Genomic DNA, 6,075 nt, shown 5'->3' on the forward strand with positions numbered 1-6,075 from the left:
ATCCTTCCCATTCTGGACTCTCATTCCAGAGACCACGGCCATGGAAGAAATGTCTTTAAGTCCTCAGTGGGTAGTGGCTTGGCCAGGCATGATTTCCACTCTGCACACCATGGGGCTACCGCTCAGGCCCCGCCTTCCCCTGAGGTATCATCACACCTGCAGTACCAGTCTCTCGCTCCTCCTTTACATCCTCATCTGCCCTATCCCATCTACCCACCACGGTCAGCCCAGAGTAAGAACTGCTGGAATGGAGCCCAAGCTGCAGAAAGACAGCTGTGTGTCCCCTGATGAAAAAACTTGTACAGAACCTGACACGAAAGCACAGAGAAGCAAAAGGGACCCAGTGGTGTGGCTAGAACGTCTGTGCTGTGACTCTGTCATAGAAAGGTCAGTGAGAGTGCAGCAGGCGCCCATCCTCTGTCCTGCACACTGAGCCCACCCCGAGCATGCACTTCTGAGGAAAAGTGAGGCGTGCAGCCTGCCTGGCAGGCCCGGAGTCTGGAGTGTGGAGAACTCAGATATCCATGACTTAGCCACAGGAGCCGGGGTGGCATTTCCCAGCAGGTGCGTTTTGCTGCAGGGCCAGGAGCAGAAGGCCGCACACTCTTGAATAGAGCTTCAGACTCCACAGACTCATGACATGCTGGTTTTAACCAAAGGTTAGCCAGGGGAGAGCAGCAGAGAGAGCGCAGCATGTGTCTCCCGCCCTGGGTCTTCCACTGCAGAGGAAGTCAGGTCAGGGCTAGGGGGGCTCGTCAGAGTAACTGCCAGCAGCACCAGCCAGGAAGGCGGTGAGAATGCTCCCTTATCAGAGAGTTCTTCTGCTTTTAACTGTGGTTGGGGAAAAACAACAAAAAGAAGCCTAACATGCCTTTTCAGGAAGTTTCTAGTGCACAGCACAGAGCTAATATGCACATTGCAAAGGCAACAGATCTCTGGAACATTCTCATCTTGCAAGACTCAGCCTCTAAGCCCGCTGGGCAAAACCCGCACCCCACCAGGCCCTGGCCACCACCATTTCACTCCCCCCTCCTGCCTCGATGAGTTTTGCTAATGCACTTGAGTGGAATCATGAGGCGTTTGTTATTCTGGGATTGCTTTATTTTAGTTAGTATCATGTCCTGAAGGATCATCCATCTTCTAGCCGATGACAGAATTCCTTTAGGTTAAATGCTGGATAATATTCCACTGTGTGGATGTACCACCCATTTACTAATGGGTCTTTTGACTGTTTCTACCTTTGTGGACAATGAGCATGGGTGTGTCGGTATCACGTTGAGATGCTGTCTTCAATTCTCTTGGATATGGTCATGATGGTTAATCCTGATTGTCGATTTGGCTGGGTTTAGAATCACCTTCGAGACACTCCTCTAACCCTCTCTATGAAGGTGCTTCCCAAGAGGTTTAACTGAGGAGCGGATGAGCCACTCTGAACATGGGTACTCACCATCCCGTAGCCTGGGATCTCAGACCGAACAAAAAGGAGGACCAGGAAAAGGGAACTGAGCACCAGCTGGCTCATCTCTCTCCTTCCTGAGGATGAAGTGTGGCTGGGCAGCTCGTGATCCGGCCGCTGCAGCTAGATCTGCTGCTGCCACCATGCCCTCCTCAACGTGATGGACTGTCGCCCTTAAAACTGTGAGCCAAACTAGACCCTCCCGTCCTCGAGTGTTTTGTCACAGCAGTGAGACAAGTACCTAGCGTGTATATCCAAGAGCACTATTGCTGGGTCCAGATGCAGTCTCTTCAAATATGCTATTTTCAAGCACTCTCTCCCATCCTATGACTAGTCTTACACTCTATTGAGAGTAATGCTCTTTTTGTCAAATACGGAGATAATGGATAATTTATGGCAGGGGAAAAACATAACTTAAAACAAGCTGGCTCCAAGAAGTAGGTAGAGAATTTCACTTTTTATAAGAATATTATAGTGGCCAGCAGTGGTGGTACACACCTTTAATCCCAGCACTCTGGGAGGCAGAGGCAGGCTCTGTGAGTTCAAGACCGTCCTGGTCTACAGTGAGTTCCGGAGCAGTCAGGGCTACACAGAGAAACTCTGTCTTGAAAAGACCAGGAAAAAAAAGAAAAGAAAAGAAAAAAGAAGAATATTAGACCATATACACATGCATATAAAATAGACTGTCACATACCGAACTATCAACATTATTTTTGGTAAGTGAATAAGTAATCTTCCCTTTACTTTTATGGATTTGTTTGTTTATGCTAAAGTCTCACATATTCCAGGCTGATTACTATGTAGCTGAGGATGACCTTGAACTCATGCAGGATCTTCCTGCCTCCATCTCAAAACTGCTGGAATTACAGGTGTGTACCCTCACATGCAGTTTTATATGGTGCTGGGGATCCAACCCAGGCAGGCACTCTACCAACTAAGCTACATTCCAACCTGTTTTCCAACGAGATTTTAAAATCTTTTCTTTTTGACAATTCCATGTATGTATACAATGTGTTGTCAGGCCCATCCCCACCACCCTCTCTCATCTTCATCTCAATCTTGCTAACCCCCCTCTTCTCAACTAGTCTCCCTACTTTCGTGTCACAGCCGCTGTGTGTTCATAATTGCAACAGCAACACCGTGTCCAGAGGATAGCATGTCACAGTCCTTCTCCCATCCTTCAACTCTTACATTCTTTCCAACCATTGTTGTGGAATACTACTTTAACTGTGTAAAGACGTGTTTCATTTGTTTATGTTGCAGAACATTGCTTTAACTGTATAAAGGTGTGTTATATTTGTTTCTGCTGCCTTTGTTAATGATGTAAAGATGTGTTATATTTGTTTCTGCTGCCTTTGTTAATGATGTAAAGATGTGTTACATTTGTTCAACTTTGCCTGCCTAAGGCACCTGATTGCTTTAATAAAAAACTGAATGGCCACTATCTAGGCAGTAGAGGGATAGGCAGGGCTGGTGGGTAGAGAGAATAAGTAGGAGGAGGAATCCAGGCTAGAGAGCGAAGAGAATGAGGGAGAAAGAAAAGGAGATGCCCAGGGCCAACCAGCCAGGCACAGAGGAAGCAGGAAAGTAGGACATACAGAATGAAAGAAAGGAAAAAACAAACAAACAAAAACTCAAGGCAAAATGTAGATAAAGAGAAAAGAAACAGGTTAAAATGAGTTATAAGAGCTAGTGGGACAAGACTAAATTAAGGCCAAGCATTCATAACTAATAATAGTAAGTCTCCATGCCATGATCTGGGGCTGGCAATCTGAGCAAGCCTGCTACAAACCTTTCTTCTTCAGTGTTCCCTGGACCTTGGAGGGGGTGATACAGATGTCGTGTTTAAGGATGAACACCCACAGTCACTTATTCTCAGCACTTTGACCAGTTATGAGTTTCTTCTCTGACCAAGGCCAAGAGCAGCACTGGTCTACGGACATAAACGCAAATGTTTAGAAAGCAGTTTGACTGTGTGTCCTTTGCAAACTATCAGAGTGGTTTTGATCAAGTTTACAGTTTACAAGTTACAAGTTTACTAGGCTTTCACTCCCTCCCATGGAGTGGCTTCAAATTCAAGCAGAAAGTGGTTGTTTACCCCCAAAACAGCAATGCCACCATTGCACCAGTGAGTCTATCTTGCCTGGAAGGTTGCTTTTGTAATATTTAGGGTCCATGTTTGGGTAAGATCACTGGCCTTACCACTTGGTAAGGCTCCCCCAAAGTGCCTACATAGCACTTTCCTGCTCTACTAGCTTCCCAGGAGAAGCTTCCAGCTCAATTCCAGCCCAATTCCTCTGTGTCCTGTAACCACATTGTAAGATGTCTCTGGCAATAAAGTGAACTATGTGCATTTTAATATTCATTTGTTAGTATTTTGTGTGTTTGAGTGTTTTGCCTGCATGTATGTACATGTGCCACATGCATGCCTAGTGCCACAGAAGCAAAAGGTGGGTACCATATCCCCTAGAACTGGAATTACAGATGGTTATGAGCTGCCTTATGGGTGCTGGGAACTGAACCCAAGTCCTCTGCAAGAGGAGCCAGTGGTCTTAACCACTGAGCCATCTTGCCAGCCCCCAATTACATTTTTAAATATTCCCATTTTGCTCATGTTTCTACTTTGCTCATAGGTAGGCAATTTTGAATCTACCACAATGGGGTCTTACATTTAGCTCCCCTCCTTGAAAAGTTCCAGCCTTCTGTTTCTCCCCATTCCATAGGTCAGCTCCCAGCCCTTGCCTCCTTGTTCAGGCATCTGTCCCAGGGCATCCACCACTTCCTCTGTGCTCTCACTGTTAGCTCCCCAGGACTTTAAGCTGGTTATTTGGCCTGTGTGGGTGGACTGATGCAATTTCCTTCCTGTTTTCTGCCTGTCCCCTCATCGTTATCTTTATCCTAATACTGGTTCCTCCTGGTTCCCAGGAAGCACACTGCATACAGTCATCACACTCAGCTCCAACGACTTCCAAGGAAGAAATGTATCATCTCTTCTAGAACATTCCAAGAGCCCCTCCTTCCACACCTCCCTTGAAATGTCATTGTCTGGTTCAGATTCATGGGATCACCCTTAAATCAATCAATGCTAAGATGATTGGGAACACCTTGCAACTGGGGTATAATCCTCTGCCAATTCACACTTAGACAAAACATCACTGTCTTGGTGTGGCAGCTGGGCAGGAGGCTGCTATACAAGTTTTGCTGAAACCCAGCTCTGTTCTTGGACTTATTCACATGCTGCCCAGGTCCTGCCCCTTAGTCTGTGTGAACACAACAGTCCCTTGCTCTCTCATCCTGTCTCAACAGGGACACATCACGAGAGAACAGAATACACACTAAAGCATCCCCTTTCCTGCATACACCTGATAGTAAAGTTGCAGATGACATTTTCTGACTGTGAGTTCTCTGTAGGATGCAGCCTGGGAAATTTGACCTTTCCTTGGCCTCTCAGCTCAGGTTCCTCCAGGACAAGGTAATGCTCCTCTTTGCAACAAAATATTCTGTGAGGACACCAGCTCCTTACAGCTGAAAGCTAGGTGACCATCACTCTCTAGATGTTTGTGACAAACCCAATAGCCATATTCCTGTCAATCAATCAATCAATCAATCAACCAAACAATCAATATTGAGGCTTTATTTAGCAGCCAAATTTTCCCTTAAATGTATTTGTCAGGGAACAATTTTCTCTGCAGTGTTAACGAGGGTCGCCTCTCTGATTCTGGGGAGGATATGTCTTAATTTCAGGGTATCCTCAGATGGCATCAGGCAAAGGAAGATGGGGCACTGCTGGCACAGGTTTGGGAGAAGGAAGTGGCAGAAGTCCTACCAGTCACAGCTCAAAGCCCCTGACAAGAGGTCCCTGCTTATGGCTATGGCACCCAGTGTGACCCTTGGATGAAGCTGTCTGGCTGAGCCTCCATCCTGGGTTAACATAACTACTCTTATCCATCAGTCATAGCCATGTATCTGGGTGACTGGAGATGCAACAAGATGTCACCTGTCATCAACCCTCTCATTTGCACAGGAGAGGGGATGCTCTGATGTGTCTCCCAATGACTCATTGGTGATGCCCCTGCTGTGAGCCACTGGCATGCCACTGTCTGCTTCCCACAGCAACTAACCCTGGAAAACTCCCAACGCATAGCCTTGCTAGTATAACAGAAAATCAACACTGTCCTCCATCAGACACACAGAGGTGCCAGAGCTCCACCACCCACCCCAGGTCACCCAAGATCAGTGAATACCATTTCAATTGCTCCCACAGAGCAACTATGGGGGGAAAAAGACCCAATTCAAAGCGTTCCCTACACACCTAAAAGACATACAGAACCTTCACCTTGAAGACTTGGTGGGAGAACACTTTCCTGACCACAAAGAGAGGATGGGCTCACCTGAGACAGTATGAAGCCGTAACCTGGAACAGAGTGACGGGTACAATATGGAGGACAGCATGCTTGGTGGAGCATGCCATATGCATTCTGCTTATCGCAGAACCAAGATGTATTCCTATCCAGCACTTCCTTCCTGCTTCTAGAACATTCTCCTGTCTTCACCTCCCATCTCACAGTAGCTGTGCTAGGATTACAGATGTGCACCACTGCATCCAGCTTTTTCACATG

This window comes from Peromyscus californicus, unplaced genomic scaffold, assembly GCF_007827085.1.
Source record: "Peromyscus californicus insignis strain IS unplaced genomic scaffold, ASM782708v3 Scaffold_3__1_contigs__length_106647218, whole genome shotgun sequence".
In the NCBI taxonomy this organism is placed as follows: Eukaryota; Metazoa; Chordata; class Mammalia; order Rodentia; family Cricetidae; genus Peromyscus; species Peromyscus californicus.